Here is a 16,672-nt window from a genome sequence, read left to right as displayed (position 1 = left end):
CCAGCCACGCTGTAAGCACTGTGTGCTGTAAGCCCTTCCTGCCTGGGCTGTTGCTGACTGGGCTTAGTAAATGCCATCTCCGGTAGTACATCTCATTGCAAGAGGGAAACAGGTGATACAGCCACATGTCATTGCGAAGGTAGAGAAAAAGCACTTCAGGCTTTGGAATGAAACTCGGGAAGTATGGGCTGAGGTCCTGAATCTATCAGAAGCTTCATACTCAATCTCTTCCAAAAGAATAGGAGATTATTCATAGAGAAAAATGATGAATCAATTTAGAGTCAAAAGAATCAAGACATAATTTTATAGATAAATTGTTTTGCTGACTTTCACACACAGTCCTTTTTCTGATGCACACTATGGTGAATGGCTGCCACTAAAAATATTAGAAATGAAGCAGAAGAAAGGAGAAAGAAGAAATGTTTGTAATTTAAAGTGGCATGGTTTGTTTGTGGCCATGGCCTGAATCTAGGTGATGTGACTTTAGAGGTCCTAAAGAGGATGAAGGAGAAGAATAACTTCTTTCTAATTTTGTTTTGATTAGATGCCATTTTAAGGCTGCCTGTTTTAATTCTTGATTTTGATTCAGGCGCAGTAGATCCTATCTGCACACAGATACAGGAACTCAATGATCTTTTGAAGTCACTTCTGAGCTTATTTTCTGTGACGTCAGGATGATTTGTGGCCTTACTTTCACGCTTCTCTCATACTAGACATGATTTGGGTAATGTAGTCTCCTCAATAAGCCCTTCTCGTTAGCTTATTTCTGTGCTGATCTGGCTGAACTTTTATATACAGCTGTATCTAACAGGCTGAATTGAACTTTTGTTCCAAATGATAGTTTAGAAGGCAGGCTTCTTCCTACAATGATGCCTGAAGACTATTGACTTTCGAAATACTTCGGTGCCTAAGTGTGTGTTTTGAAAGTCTTCCACTTAGCTTCTGGGCCAAATCTAGGAACGTGTTTAGATGTTTGCATTCCCTCTGAAGGAAATAGAAATTAGACATATTAGACTTTGGTATCTCCATCTCTGTGCCTGATTTACTAGTCTATACCAGTTGTTCTTCTTTTTGTTCTTCTAGTTTTTGTCTCCCTTATGTGTAAGTCTGATAAATCCATGGAGAATTGAACCACAAACCTCAAAAGCTGAAAGTGCAAATTGCTGTAGCATGAGGGCACAAACCAAGGTTCTAGGTTAGGTTGGATCATCTCCAGACAGGGAAGAAGAGAAAATTCTCCCCAGGCAATTACATAAGGTAATCATTATCTGGACTTGTTTTTACTGTGTGGTCATATAACGCCTAACTCACCTAGGGTAGTCAACTTAAGGTGACTTCTCTAGACTGTACTGAAATGCAAATAATAAGAAATTAAAATTCATCTCTTTATCTGCTCTGTTTGTTGTCAATGGTCTGGCTGATTACTGGTGAGAACTTGCATAGTAGAGAAAATAACCCTGTTGCATTTCTTTCTGCGGAAAGCACAAGTTTTTGGAAAGATGCCATCTTGTAAGTTTTATATTTTACAGGTAGAACTCTATATTGCTCTTCAAAGGAGAAAAGAGGAGAAGGAGAAACAGGGAAGGTCTCTTCTTACCCACTTATATTAAAGAAACAAGCTATATAGAATATTCAAATATCACTAAGGAAAGCATTGGTTTTCTGAGAGTTGATTAATTACCTTTGGCTCATTAATCAAATGGAAATGAGATGTCACCTCAAAAGCACTCCTTTTCTTTTAAGTGCTTGAGGTGTTGTTGAAAATTTCACCATCCAAATGAAAACGTCCTAATTGGGGTGGAAAAAAGACTGATAAGTAAAAAGCTTTTCACCTCCAGTAACAGAATATCACTGGTTCCCAGGATCAGAACAAGCTGCCGAGATCCTTTACTAAATGCTTCTCCTCTAAATCCTTTTAATTACAAATAAATGTACCTAGATGAAGTGTGTTGATTTCATGAGTGCTTGGACAGAGTGAAGGGCTACAGAATCAGTCTCTGGGAAAATGAGACAAAGAATCATTGTTAAAGAGGACAGGCATGAAGAGGTAAGGCTTAATGGAGAACAGAGAAGTTTAACAAAAGGTTATCAAAACAAACCTGCCAGCCTCAGGCTTTCCAAAATCTGGTGGCGAGGCTCACACATTTTGGGCTGGTTTGTAAAATTTTGAGATTATATGATTAAGAAACACTGGGTTCCTTTCATTTGCCTCCTCATCTCAGTACATTTAAAGAAGACACTGAAACCCACAACACTTATTTCAGGCACTGAAGTATAGTGACATCTAAAAATTAGGCAACTACAATAATTGACTGGATAGGCTTTCTCAGCAATCATTTGAAGCAAGGAAGGTGACTCGGAAGGGTGATCAGAGAGTGAATATGCTGATTGTGAAGCCACTAACCAGCAACAACAACTGGCACAATGCATAATATGAATGATTAGGTAATAATTCTTGGCAGATCTCAGTCTGGTTCAGACACTTCAGGCCCAGGCTCTGGGACACTCTCCATCATCCGGCTAAAATGACATTTCTAAAAGGGAGAAGGCCAAGCAGAACATGACATTACACACAAACAACACTCAGCTGAAAGGGAGCCACCTTTGTTACTGCTCTGTCAGCTCTTTGGGGCAAGAAATGTATTTTGATCTGATTGTGAATAAGTAGCTGCTCAGGGCTACCAAGATATAGTTAATCCTCATGAAGGAATGAGGGAAAATAATTGAATTATTTACAAAAATGTGACAAATGACTGAGGGACAGCAAGAGATTAATTCAGGGAAAGAACTCAAGGGGCTGAGAGGAAGAGGATCTTTAAAGTCATGGAACTGACAACCCAATGAACCTGACAGAAAAGGGAGTTGTTGGGAAGAGCAGGGAGCCTGGAAGAGGCTGAGGGATCATAAAAGCGTTGTCCAGGAGGTAAAAGGATGAATGAAAGAGAAAATAGACAAGACCTAACAATATGGTGAGTTCCTTTAAATGAATGTTTCTGTATATCCTGTCTAGGACAAATGATCATTTCTAGTGTGACAAGGCCTGAAATGTTCATTGCGCACTGCTTTCCTGTCTTTTGCTGATACTGTCCCAAATTATTGTATAATCTCTACCCTACAACAGGAAAGCAATAGCTATTTTCCAGAAGAATGTGTGAATACTGCATCCCTGAACGGCGTGCCCGAGCCTGTTTCTACAAACAGGGACAGAGCTGATCGTCTCTCTGTGCAGCCAGGCCTCATACGCCCACAGAAGCACTGATGCATATGAGTAACCCTACAAAGGTGAGCAGCCCCACAGTGTGTCCCATATATTAGTGTTTGAAGGGTAAACTGTTGTTACTGGGGATGGTATCTGTCTCTCCTAATGCTACAAAATAGACATCTTTGTCTGAGCTGTTCACCTGAGCCTGCCTTCACAGCCAGTGGAGAGGAACAGGCACCTTCAGAGAGCAGTTCACCTCATCCCAGGGTAGACATGTAGAAAGCAAGCTCAAGGTGAGTAGTTCACAGGAATATTATCAATAGCTATCTTTAATCAGCGAAGTCCTACCCATTCTGGCAGTGTCCTCGGGCAGAACCTCTCAAAGCAGAGAGCCAAGGGGAAATCAGGCGTTGCAACAGTCCATGTTGCAAGAACTGCTTTTGAGGTATCCGTGGGCACTCGCGGTTGCAGAGCAAGCACTTCACAAGCACCTGTAGCATGCACTGGGAGCAAAAGGCTCTTGAGAAACATATTCAGAAAAGGTCACAGGCAAAGCAGGCTTGGGTTGGACTTCACAGGTAAGGCAGGGACTGCCCAAGGAACAGTTATTTCACCAGTCCTGATGGGACTGAGGCAAGAGGTGTGTGCTGAGCTGGCTAACTTCATCGAGACATAGGTGGCTGAATACTGTGAAGCAACAGAAATGCAGGTTCCAAAGTTCCTAGCAGACTTACCAAAACCGAGGATTTTAGGTGTAACAAGATGTAGGTTTTCTGAATAGCAGGGGAACCTGTGCTCAGTGTGTCTTTAAGCACTTAATTTTTCATCACCAAGCCACCCAAAACTACCTAAAATAGATTTTCTCTGACTGAATAAGTCAACACATTATAAAGTGAAACACTTAAAAGCCTCCTATACTAAAAAAGAATGGTAAATCTGATAAAAAGCTGAAAGTCTCTTTCTCATGGTATAAACTTCCCTTCCACATTAAAAATTAAAAGGTAAGCATCAGTGGAGGAAGAGGTGCAAAAACATAATTGGTCTAGATCATAGCCTAAGCTGAATCTTGCTCTTTCTGGACATGAGACAAGTGTAATTCTGGGGACAGAGGTGGTGAAGAATCCACATTTGAAAGAAAGCCACATTTGAGATTAGCTGGGTTTTTATCTTGCTGTGTTTGCTGTGTTTTATTAAAAGAATCTCAGGGGTTTACACTAATAGAAAATGTCTGCAATAGATCCCATTCATATCATCTCACGCAGGTGTGTATTTGATATAGATCTATACGTAGAAGTTTTCTACATATATATAGGAAAAAATAAGGTAAGCAGAGTTTGTTTACAAAAATGTGGGGTTTTTTTTCTGAAAGAATAGCTGTTGGCAACATTAAAATTTCAACAACATGAATGCGTCATTCAGAGCAAAATTGTATAGTTGCCTATTATAAAAATATTTGTTGCTCTGTTTCTAAGGCAAATAGCACATAAATGAAAAATAAAAACCATACGCTCTGTTGTTTTTGTTTTCCCTTTCAATGTTATTTCCGCACATGTGTTAAAAGAATGCCCTGCGTCACATATAAATGAACTTCAGGTGTAGTGTAAGTAAGGTTTTACAAATCCTAAAAAGGACAGCATTTTTCTTGCCATTCTTTTTTTAATTAGTCCTATGAATATGTAATTAAACTGATTGCAGTCTAGATTTTTCAACTTCCTGCTGGGGCAAAATGATTAAATACATGAGACTGACCAGGAAGCCACTCTATAAACCAAGGTGATCCTGGCGTGTCTGTTACCATGGTCCTCTGCTGCCCCAAGGTAAAAGCAATAGGCATTCTCTGTTTTTTTTTTTTTTCTTCCCTAATCCTTTTAGCTTCAGCAAGTGACAGTGCTAGCAATATTGCGGAGGGCAGGGGTGTTTTTGCAGCTGTGGTGTGGCACTGTCAGTGGATCCAGCTACAGTGCGAATTGCAGGGCTGTGCAGCCACAGGGCTGCTACCGCACCATGTGAAAGGGAGGATGAGCACTGATGGAGGGAGGCTGAAGACCCTCTGGACCACTTCTGCATGTAAATCCCAACCCAAGCTAGGGCTTCTTTTAAGGTTCAGACACACACATCTACCACAACATTTACAGAGACTTTCATCTGGTCTGATAACCAGGGTGTAGACATCTCTATCTGAGTTAGTTCCCAAGACTCTTTTTATGATTAATGGAGGGAAATAGGCATTTGAAGGATGTGAATTATCTCATACCATACACCTAAGATGTGTAAGATTAATTACATTCCTAAAAAAAAACAAATAAGAAACTTGTATCTCTCTGTTTTCCAACTGTTTTGCTTTGGATCTTTCTGATCCAAAAGCGACTAGTCCACTGTATCCATTTATGCCATAGATGTTTCACACTCTTGACATCTAATTCTCAGCGAGTACATTTCACAGCTGATGTGTCAGCCGGAATTCAGATGTTTTTCATTCTGTCCCAGTTCCTATTGTAATTTATGGCAAATCAAATCTTTTTGTCTCTCTCATCTGCTTCCCTGGTGGCAGGGATTTGTCTCTCCCTGAACTTATGGCCTCTGCAATGCCAACCTGAGGCAACTACACCTCAGTTATTCATCTTGACTTCACCCCTCTCAGATGGGAGATGCCACATTTGATTTGATACCTCCATTTTCACATCGTACTTCCTTGTGTGTGCCACTAATAACCTCTGGAGCTACAAGCCGTGATTATCAACATTGCTGTGAGCTTTCTGACTCACGTGATACACTTAGGAAAAGCAGGAGGAAACTTTGGAAAAGAACTGAAGGATTAGCCTGACTCTCTGTAGTCATACAAGCCAGAATCAACACTTTTCGGTAAATACTTATATTACTATTGTTAGGCTGTGATACGATTTTCAAAGTTGCGCTCATGTGTTTTGCAGCCTGTCACCCCCTGGGGCCATCCACCTTCACATAAAAGCACCACCGAATTCACACGATAGGGTTTTTGTGTGTAGACTGAGGATAACTGCAGAAAAGAAAAGTCCCAATAACATGCAAAGCATTTATTTCAGTGGCACCACATCTCAGCCAAGGCTTCCCTGCACTGTGCTAACTAATGTTAGTTAAAACAACTAATATTAGTTATAATAATCCTTGTAACAACATAAGCCTGAGAACTATTATGAGCTTTAGCTAGTATTACTTCAGCTGGGGGTTTGACTCCAGCTTTTCTTCTTCCATATGCTTTTCTTGGAAAATAATGTCATCCCTTTGACATACATTTCTACCCTGAGATATTGTGGTCCTTTATAGGAGCATCAGCATGTGCGTCAGGAATGCTTTTTCTCAGTTTCCGTGTGTTTGTACTTTTGAGTAGCTTTTATTATTTTGTCTGTGACTAGCAAATTAGGAAAGTTAAGGAGTTTTTCTGTCACCTCTGAGCACAGGGATATCTTAAGTATTTAGGCATACGTGTTTATATATGTATGCACACCTAGGTGTAACTTACTGTTTGCAATGAATCTGCCAAGCCTTTTGTGAGCACATGGTGCCACAATTTTTCTCTAGTTGAGCAATGTCAACAAGACCCATGTTATGTTGGAACTGCAGGGAAAGCAGAGTCTGCTTCCATCCCTTTCCCTTGTAAAGTGAAGGAGAGGGATTCAGTTCTAGATTAAGGTGTCCTACCTATAAATTTCTACATATAAACTAGGTACCTCAATTATAGGCAATGAAGATTTAGTCAATGCTGTCCATGGAGACTAGACAGCAGTTCAGCTGATCAGCTGAGAGAGGCCTAACTCAGGAGACCAGATACGGGCATCTCAAATGGCACTAGATGCCTTAAGATATTCAAGACACCTGCCCAGGGGTGTATTTTGAGTCCACTGAAGAACATTTATAGCATAGGGTTTGTGTTGAAAAATTCCTTCACTCTCATCTGTGCTCTGACACTAGCTCCTTCTCTTAACCTGAGCAGTGGGTCTACCTTGTGCTTACCATCCTAACATTTGCTGAGCCTAGTGACCAGGTGGAAAGCCCTTGACTTCTGTAGAGTCCTATCTTCAAACCTCTTCAAATAAAAGAAGAGCTGAGGTTATTGGTAGTGCTCCATCTCTGTGACTAGAGTGCCACTACCCCCACATGAAGTTTCAATTGAGTAACAGTCGCTCTCTAATCAGTCTTCCCTATCTGTAAAACAGTCTTGTGCCTACTTAATAGGGCAGAGGAAAAATGATCCTAAGAAGTGCTGGGAGTTATTTTTATCACTTCTTACATGGTCATTCAAAGTTAAACTTCCTTTCATGGAAGAAAAGAAACATTAAAAAATAAGAAGGTCAGCATTTTCCCACTTCAGCGCATCAAATCACATGATAGCACCTAATTCTTTGCTAGCTAGTACAGTAAAGGGAAGGGACAGAGGATTAGGGGAGGAGGGTTTGTCAGAAACAACTTCTCTCTGGAGATGTTTTCAAGTCTTTGTATTGATTATTATGTAAAGGTTTCCTTTGGGTCTGCCTAGCCTGAAACAAAGAGAGTTAGTTTCAAGCTGTGAAGTTAACTAAGCCAACTTCAACTTTCTACTGTAGAGCAATAGAAATGTATTGATCTAGTGTAATAAGCAAACATTTCACTTCCCTCTCTCCTCTCCTGCTCTCATAAAGGCAATTCAGGAAATATTAAATAAAGGCAGAAGAAAAAGTCTTACTTACTTCTAATGTAATACCTCTGGCACTCTTAATATCTAGAAGTATGACCAAAAAGGTGAGGAAGTCAGAAATGAAATAGTTCGTCCAAAGAATGAGCACACTTTTGACTGGGGTCAGCATTATTTTAGCTACAGGGCTTTCTACAATAAGCCTTGACAGTCTGATAAAAAATGACAAAGTAAACCTGTGTCCCTGGACCAGCAGAAGAAGCAGCTTGAAGCGCACTTGAAGGTTCCATCAAACTGACCTTTGAGGTCCTGGCCTCCTTCCCACACTTGTAGAATTCACTTCAGATGCCATCCAAATGGCCACAAATATCCCTGTCTTCAGGAAAAACAGAGAAACTCATCTTCAACATACATAGTTTATTTACAGTTTTTCCTCTTCTGCAGCGGATGCCTATTGGTCTTGCAGATTGGGTTCAGGCAGTTGCTTTCTGATATATCAAATCTTCAATGCCATCAGTGTCATGCCTTAAACCAAAAAAGGTTTTGAGGATCAACGTGCAAAAATCATAAAAGCAAGTAACATTTTTTTTTCTTTAATACTTCAAGAGAAAGCTGCCAGAGTTAGTGGTGTCAATAAATAGTTAAGGTATAGAAGGAGCACTCAAGAATGTTAAGGCTATAGCAGAAAACCTAAATGAATTTTTTGCATCACTGTTCACCAAAGCCTTTCTTTACAGCTGACAGGTCTGAGGAACTGTCTTAAATCTAGCTGTTAAGAACAGGGATATATATGTATTAAAAAAAAATTGACAAAATCAACAATAAAAAGTTGCCAGGCCCAAGTGATAAAGGAATTCGGATATGAAACTGCTGAACTATTCTCTGTGGCCTGTAATCTATTGTTTAAATCAGCCCTGTTACCAAAGAAATCGAATTTGTCATGTGTTGTTTAAAAGTGTTTTAGGAGTCATCTGGAGAAATACAGACCAATAAGTCTGTCTGTCATAGCAGAAAATTGGTCAGAAAACTATAGTAAGTACTGGTATTAATTGATGTGTGGAAAAATCTGCTTAAGATCCTTTCTATAGACTAGGCCATGTTGCACATGGCTGTGAGAGATCTTTGGAGCCCAAAAGGAAAAGATACAGATGTCCTACTGATAGGTTATATTTGAATCTCTGCAACATTTTTGACAGATCTCCTCATAAAAGACTCTTAAGTAAACTCAGCAAAGACAAGAGGAGACAGTAAGTGGCTGAAAAATAAGCAAAGGATAGGGATTCACGTTCAGTTTTCCTAATGAAAGAAGCTTTCCTGTGGGTAGTACCCAAACATCTATTCTGGGACCTACTCTGCTAAACATATTTTGGAAAGATCTGGAGAATGGTTGACTAACGAGATATGACACTGTTGCTCATATACATAGCTATTCAGAAGAGTAAAAAGTAAAACTAGCAGCTACGGGTCACAAAAGGATCTCACAATATTGATTGACTGGACAATAAAATTGCAGATGAAAGTCACTGTCAATGAATGTAAAGCACTGAAGATGAGAAAAAAAAATAACTCCCGGTATGTGTGCAATACAATGGCTCTAAATTAACCATTACCACTTAGGATAGTTCTCTGAAAACGCCAGCTCAACTGTCAAAATGACAAAGAAAATCTTAGGAATTATTAGGAAGGAATAGCAAGGAAAAAAAATATCATCCTTATGACACTGTAATAATAAGTATTTCTCCCACACCTTGAGGCCTCCAAATGGTGGTCTTCCCATTTCAGAAAAAGGTACTGTGAAGCTAAAAAGAGATACAGAGAAGGGCAAAAATGTGGTCAGAAGCAAGTAATGACGAAGAGAAACTAGGCAGGCTAGAATTTTCAGCTTTTGTGCAAGGTCAGGATATGACCAATGTCCATAAAGCCATGAACAGTATGAAGAGGGTGAGGAGGGAAAAACTATTCACAGTGTCTCATACTACAGGAAATCAGGGCTCTCATTGAGACAGGCTTAAAACACAAAAATGCAAGTGCTTTTCATAGAATACCTAATTCAGTGATGGAATTCCCTGCAGCATGATCTTGTAAAGGAAAACAGAATAATGGGACCAAAAGAAGATTAAATCCCTAAAGCACAGGTTACTGGAAGCCAGAAGCAGTATACTGAGGGAAGGTTTTTCTGTTTTGTCCAATTCTCATATTATTTTAATGATGCTACATGCTACTGGCCATGGTTAGATAGGAAATAATGTCCTAGATGGACATTTGGTCTGATCCCCTAATACTGTTCTTACGATTTTATCTCTGTCCCCAGGCCACGCTCTGATAGTTGTCACCCCAGAGGTGCTGCTTCAACACTATAAGGAAGCTACCAAGGTATTATCCATTTAGGACCTGCTATTTAGGGATTTTCTCACTCTTCTTTTCCTCTTTCTTCCGGAATTCTTCTACCCCAATAGCCCAAAGTTCAGACCTTTTGGAGCACCCTTTAACATTAAGCCAGCTGAGATGAGGACATGCTACAGTTACTACAGTTAGCAGCACTGATATTGTTGGCCATCATTTATTACTTGGTAAATTAAGTTTCTCTCCTTCATTAAGCTTCATTCTCCTTCATTGGAAAATGGGAGTGTGTAAATGGAATTACTGCCATGGATCCATAATCGGACCAGCTAGCATTGGTGCATAGCCTGGGCCTTGTGGCTATGTAAGAGCCACCCTCTGGCAGCCCCCTCTAATAGGAAGTCTGAGCAAAGCCCAGCATCTCTGGCACCCGACTGGATGTGCTCTCAGTCTCCCCCTATTTGGGAAGCAGGAACGAAAGACCTGTAGAAATGTGTTCTTTGGAAGTTTAAAAAATAATAGGTACTTGGCAATAAGCATATAAGAGGCAGAGATCATCGAAAAGTCTCCTGTTCCCCTGGCATGTCACTGACCTCATGAAATTGCCTTTGCAGGGTCAGGGAAGGTATCAATAAGCTTTGGATCAAGTAAGGTCATTACCCTGCTAACTTTAATTGGTATTTTAAAACAAATTCTCTTCATAATTTAATACTGAGCACCAAGTATTAATACCAGGTGGTATTCTAATTGCTGAACTTTTCCCACCATGAATCTCATTAAAACAGCTTACACCTTTGCCAAAATTTAGTTGTTGGGCTGGACTTTTCCATGTTGACTGTCTCTGTGTACTAATTTTCAGACAAAAAGTTTAGTCATTTATCAGAATGAGACTAGGAAAAAATATACTGTTCTCCCACCCAAACCATAGAACCCAATAACTGGAAGCGCAGACTTAAAATAAGGTGAGCAATAGCCATCATTTCGAGGTATAATGTGAACTATTCAGAAAATGAATACCTCCTAAATGTGAAAAATCAGGCACAAGTGTTTTTGGTTTTAATGTCTATGTGCCTCTTTTCTCATCTTTGAATGTTTTACTGAAGAAGAAATTGGTCATTCTTTCTGTAAAGCAAAGTATGAATAGTGTACAGTATACAAGGCAGAGTCACTGAGCAATGCAGAGAGATCAAACTATTGGCCAAGTAAGGCCTATTTCTTTAGTGAGCTGAATGCGTCAGGATTCTCTGAAAAATAAAAAAAAGACAGTATTAAACCAATTAAAGAGTGTATCAACATGATCATGCACAAGGGAGCTGAAGTAAGATTCCACTGTCAGTGTTAATTCTCATATTTTCTAAATTTGGATTGCCTTGCAACCTTAAGTTATTCTCATAACCACATTTACTGGTGTGCAATTCAAATAGAACCAGCTGAAGAAAAACATACAGCTTTCTCAGTTCTGTTACATTTCCTCTCTTTTCTTAAATTAGAGGGGACAACAGCATTCTGACCAAAAAAAAAAAAAAAAAAAAAAAAAAAAAAAGAGCTATTCAAAAAAAGGCTTTAAAACTGCCTGAATGTTATTTTCGTCACCATCTGCTCAATTATATTTTGCACTAGTATCAATTTTTTCAAGCTCAGGTATGCCTTTCTTCCTGGAAAATGTAATGTCTTTGTTAAAGGATGGTCCAGCTCCTCAGCCTGTGAATATCTTCCCCATCCCACCCCCTCATCATCTCATTTCTAAGAACTTTGGTCTTTTTACTTCAGCTTTCTAACTCTGGACTAACAGTTCCTTTCAGGAGTGCTAGGGAAACTAAATGGTTGAGAAAAAGAAAAAAAAATATAACAACAAAAATCCCAGCCAAGATAAAATCCAGAATATCTTTCAGCAGACAAACACAATAAGCTTCCTGTTTATAAATTTAGCCATTCATTTTTAACTAGGGGCAAAGAGAAATCTCAGCAGGATATTTAGACAGTAGTATATCCAGATGGATTCTCAGTGTGAAGGGAGTCCGAAATACACTCACTGACATAATAAAAACAGGATTTTCAGGCTTGCAAAGCAGTGGCATAGGGGCTGTGAGTATATTTATTTCATGGGAAGCCGATATCTTGAGCTGATGGGAAAACGGAGCTCTTTTGCCTTGCTCGGTATGTGGTAGGTCATAGATATGATAGGATTATAAAGGAAATGGATCTATGTGCCACAGTCCCTGACAGCAATGTGCTACATTTCTTGGCCTGTACCCTAATTCAGAGTCACAAACAATCCCTTATATCAGCCAGTCAATGCTTTAAGTGGCTCACAGCTTGACTGTGTTGTATAGTTCTCAAGAGGCAAAGCAAACTTGTCAATAATTTCTAAGCACCTTAAACATAATATGTAAATGCAGTAATTCCTACAGAAAAGAGAGTCAGGAGAATGGAAAATATTTCAGAAAAGAAGATAAATTGTGAGGGGATTTTGAGGCAGTGGAGGGAGTAGTTTGGAGAAGCCAAGTTGGTAATGTCTCAAATACTAATAAAGATAGTAATAATGCACAGAAAAGTAAAAGTGACTTAATTTTAAACAAAATATGTTACATGATGCCAATGTCTTGTATCCCATTATCCACATGGCTGAAAACAAACACAGAGCAGTCAGGGTTTTGTAGAATGGGATGATCTGCATGCATTCATTTAAAGAATATGATAGAGGATGGACTGTGCTACTGTGCCATGCCCTGTCCCCTGATGACAAAGACCTCTGCTTGTTCTGAGTCTCCTCTCACAGGACAGATTCACTCTGAAATCACAAACTTAGGGGAAGGTGGAGGGAGAAGATGCAGGTTTGAAATGGAAGGTGGCTCCAGAGTAATGATCAATGGAAACTGGAGGTGGTTTGAGTGTACTGCAGGGCCGGACATACACCAAATAGAGACAGAGTTGTTGTCACCTCGCCCTTGCACCTGCACAAACTGTGGAGGATTTTGGCCAGGGGAGGATAATGGGGTGCAAGCAGAGTGTGCGTGTTTATGTGTGTGGCAGGAACCAGACAGGAACCTTGCCAATTCAAGTCTTTTTATGAAGGAGCTCCACTCAGATGACAGACGCATGTCATATGTGACCCTGGCAGCATGCTGGGAAATGCTTTCTGAGTAGGAAGCAGAGGTGGAAAGACAGCAGCTAGTTCCCACAGTGAAGCCAGACCTTTTATCCTGTTGCATCTGATGGAGATGAACAGCAATTGCCACTTGTTTCCATGGAAGGAGCTCTCTTCACTGAGGAGGGACAAAAAAATCTTGTGTATAGCTGGACACATGGCTAAGAGGCACGAATAGGAATCTGCTCACCGGAAGCAGAAAAATGAGGCCAACTGTATAAAGAGTAGAAAGAGAAAAGGTGGGAGAAGTAAGGGGAAATTGTTTGAAAGGTGGGAAAACAGGCTGGAAAAAGGGGACACTGAGGTGGGGGTTGGTAGAGGTAGTGGCTTTCATGGGAGATGGAGGAGGAAAGGAGGATACTGCTGCATGCACACAGACAGTGTTGAACACAGCCTTTCCATCATGTGCCATGTCGTATGAAGCCCAGGTTGTTGTCAGGTGGAGGCCTTGTTATCAGAACTTCCCGGGCCTTTCTGGCTGAAGGGCCCATGTTGCCTGAAAGTTGCCCGAGTGTGCCATGGCAATCTTGATCATATTCTCCATGTTGGTGTCAGGACAATAGCTGTCCAGTCAGCTGAGAGAGTCATCCTTGGACATCTGAAAGTAAATAACAAGGTAGCCGAAGTCCCAGTAGGTGTCATGCTGATTAACCATAAGAGACTAAGCACTGTTACTTGCAATGGACATGGGTACATTTTCACACTGTGCATGTTGACATAAAATCTCTTCAAAACCACTTAACAATAAGAAAAAGAGGCATTACATTTTGACAGTGAGCTTAATAATGAAGTTAATCAACCATCACTGTTGTTAAGTGAAAGTACTTATTTGTCGCAGGAGAAAAACACTGGATACCCACTGGATATCTCTGTATGGTGCTCAGTTGTCCATGGTGATCTGTGAGGACCTTGAGTATGATAGAAGGACATCCTTTAAGCTTTTCATAGCTGTGGATCTCCTCTAGGATTTACTATGGGGGATATATGCCCCTCTGAAAGTCCTATGCTGCTGGACTGCTCCTTTGGAATACATCAGTGTCGCCAAACATTGTCAGGTAGCAATGAGTCCACACAAAAGCAGTGTAGCACTTTCCAGCTCTCCATATCAGCCACCATGGACTTGTTGCCTTTGCATTTCCGTACCACCAATGGGGCCTACTGCGGTCACAGTGATGTGAAGATAAATGTGGACAACAGCAAGTACTCCAAAATGGGGGAATAACACTCCTGTTCCATCAAACCAGTGCTTTACACCCTGAGATTGACAGACTGTTATCGATCATCCCATGATCTCAGGGGAACATGATAGCATTTCTCAGTGCTGGTGATGTGCGCCTCATACCATTGAACCAAGCCAGGTTTGATCTTGGAGGTGATCAAGCCATCAGCAACAGCTCCAGACACCTGAGCACAGGTTGGGATTATGCCCAGTCACACATGAAGGAAGCAGCTGCAAAGTTGTAGGAAACCAAGTGGCAAGGAGCAATTTGCAAGAACAATTCATTACTCCACATCCTATTCCCTGTCCATTTCTGTGAGGTCCCCAGGAAGGGAGAAAAGACTGTAGGTCTCATGAATTATTCAGGTAAGCTAGGTCCAGTCCATAGATCACTCATTGACTGTACATGCACACTTGCAATTTTTCTAAAACATTGCTTTAGGCTCCAATCTGCAAATAACTTGAGCGAGTCTCTAAGGAGCTGCTAATAGCAAGTTAAGCAACCCTACAAAGTGATCTGTTGCAATAGTATCTTGCCACCAAATGTAAAATTGGAAAGTTCCTATGTGTATGAAGGCTAGCCTAAAAACCATGCAAGAAAAAGATAAGCACCCTGTTAATTAATCACATTCATTAATTTTATAAAAGCAAATTCTTCTGCTCATCAAAGGTTCCTGTGAACTCAGCTTGATGTCATGTGGGAACTCTGAAAGGCATCTACCTTTTAAATAGCTATATCTGTTATTTCACTAACAGATAGTTCAAAAAAGTAAAACAGTCCCATTTTAGAACCTTTTAATTTTACTCTTACATCTTTGTGTCAGAGACAGAAAATAAATAAATAAAGACATAAATAAATTTCATACTAAGATTCTTTCTTTGGATGCAGGTCAAAGACTTTGAGGCCTCTTGGTGGTTTTCTCAACGCTATCCCTTGTCTGATTGCTGTGTCTAACCCTGAATATATCTAAAAACAGCTTAACACAGAGCATACTGCTGTGTTCTCCCATGGCTATTGGCATCTGAATGTCTGAAAACTTATGCTCAGTATGGGATTACATCTTCATAACACACTCTGGACAAAGCACATGGTATCTCAAAAGTGAACGGAGGCAGTTATTTTTTCTGCCAAAATAATGACAGTTCTGCCATAGTCACACATTGAGATAAGATCTCCTGAATCCTGTTTTGGTGTCCTTTTCTAAACTAAACTTCTCTGAAAACTGGAATTTCCCATATCTTCATTGCTGGCAGAGGAGTATGCAGTACAATGGACTATTGTTTGTTAATAGTGAAAATATTCTTAACTTTCAGGATGCCAAGATGCCATATGTGTGGACCTTATCTAGCACCTTCTTATGCTAGAGGATTTATAAATATAGAACAAAAATGATGGGCCCTGTCCCAAAGGGATCTCAAGACAAAAGACATCGGAGGAACACTGACAGAGCACATTAAGGCAGCTCCAGCTTCACAACCCTGTGCATCACAGTGATGCCTGGGATAAGTTTTCTCAGGAATAAAACATGACCACTTTGCGCAGGAGAACCAGCTGAGGAAGAATGTGGAACTGACACCTTTGTGTCATCATTTACAGCGTGGTCAACACAGCAGATTTGCTTCCTTGCTTCTCAGTAGCCCTAAATCAGGTGTAAATGCAAGGTTATCAGAGCTTGCACAGCAGCAGGCATGGAAAAAAGAGTGAACCATCAGTGCAAAGAGGCTCCTCGAAGCAAAGGCAGGAGTGGCCACATCACCTCCTTGCCCCTAAGTTCCCTGCTGCAAATCATACAATATCTCTAAGCCAAATGAATTTCACTTGGTACCTGTGGTGACCAATTTCATACACAGTAGGTTTTACATCCTTCCGAACTGAAAAGTTACCTTCACACTCACTTTGCTCCATGACTACTCTATGCAAGGCAATGCAGAGCCAGATCCTCCCTTCCACTGCACTTTCCTGACAATCAGCCTTCAAGAGTCTGAAAAAAGATATGCCAGGCTTGTCTATTACACTGTGCTATGATTTAAATGACAGGGGACTGATTTCCTACTTATTTCAATTTACCTTGATGTTACTGTGTCACCTCGTTTACATTTTAATACAACCTACAC

This window comes from Dromaius novaehollandiae, chromosome 1, assembly GCF_036370855.1.
Source record: "Dromaius novaehollandiae isolate bDroNov1 chromosome 1, bDroNov1.hap1, whole genome shotgun sequence".
NCBI lineage: Eukaryota > Metazoa > Chordata > Aves > Casuariiformes > Dromaiidae > Dromaius > Dromaius novaehollandiae.
The sequence above is the reverse complement of the archived record's forward strand: the minus strand, read 5'-3'. Positions refer to the sequence as shown.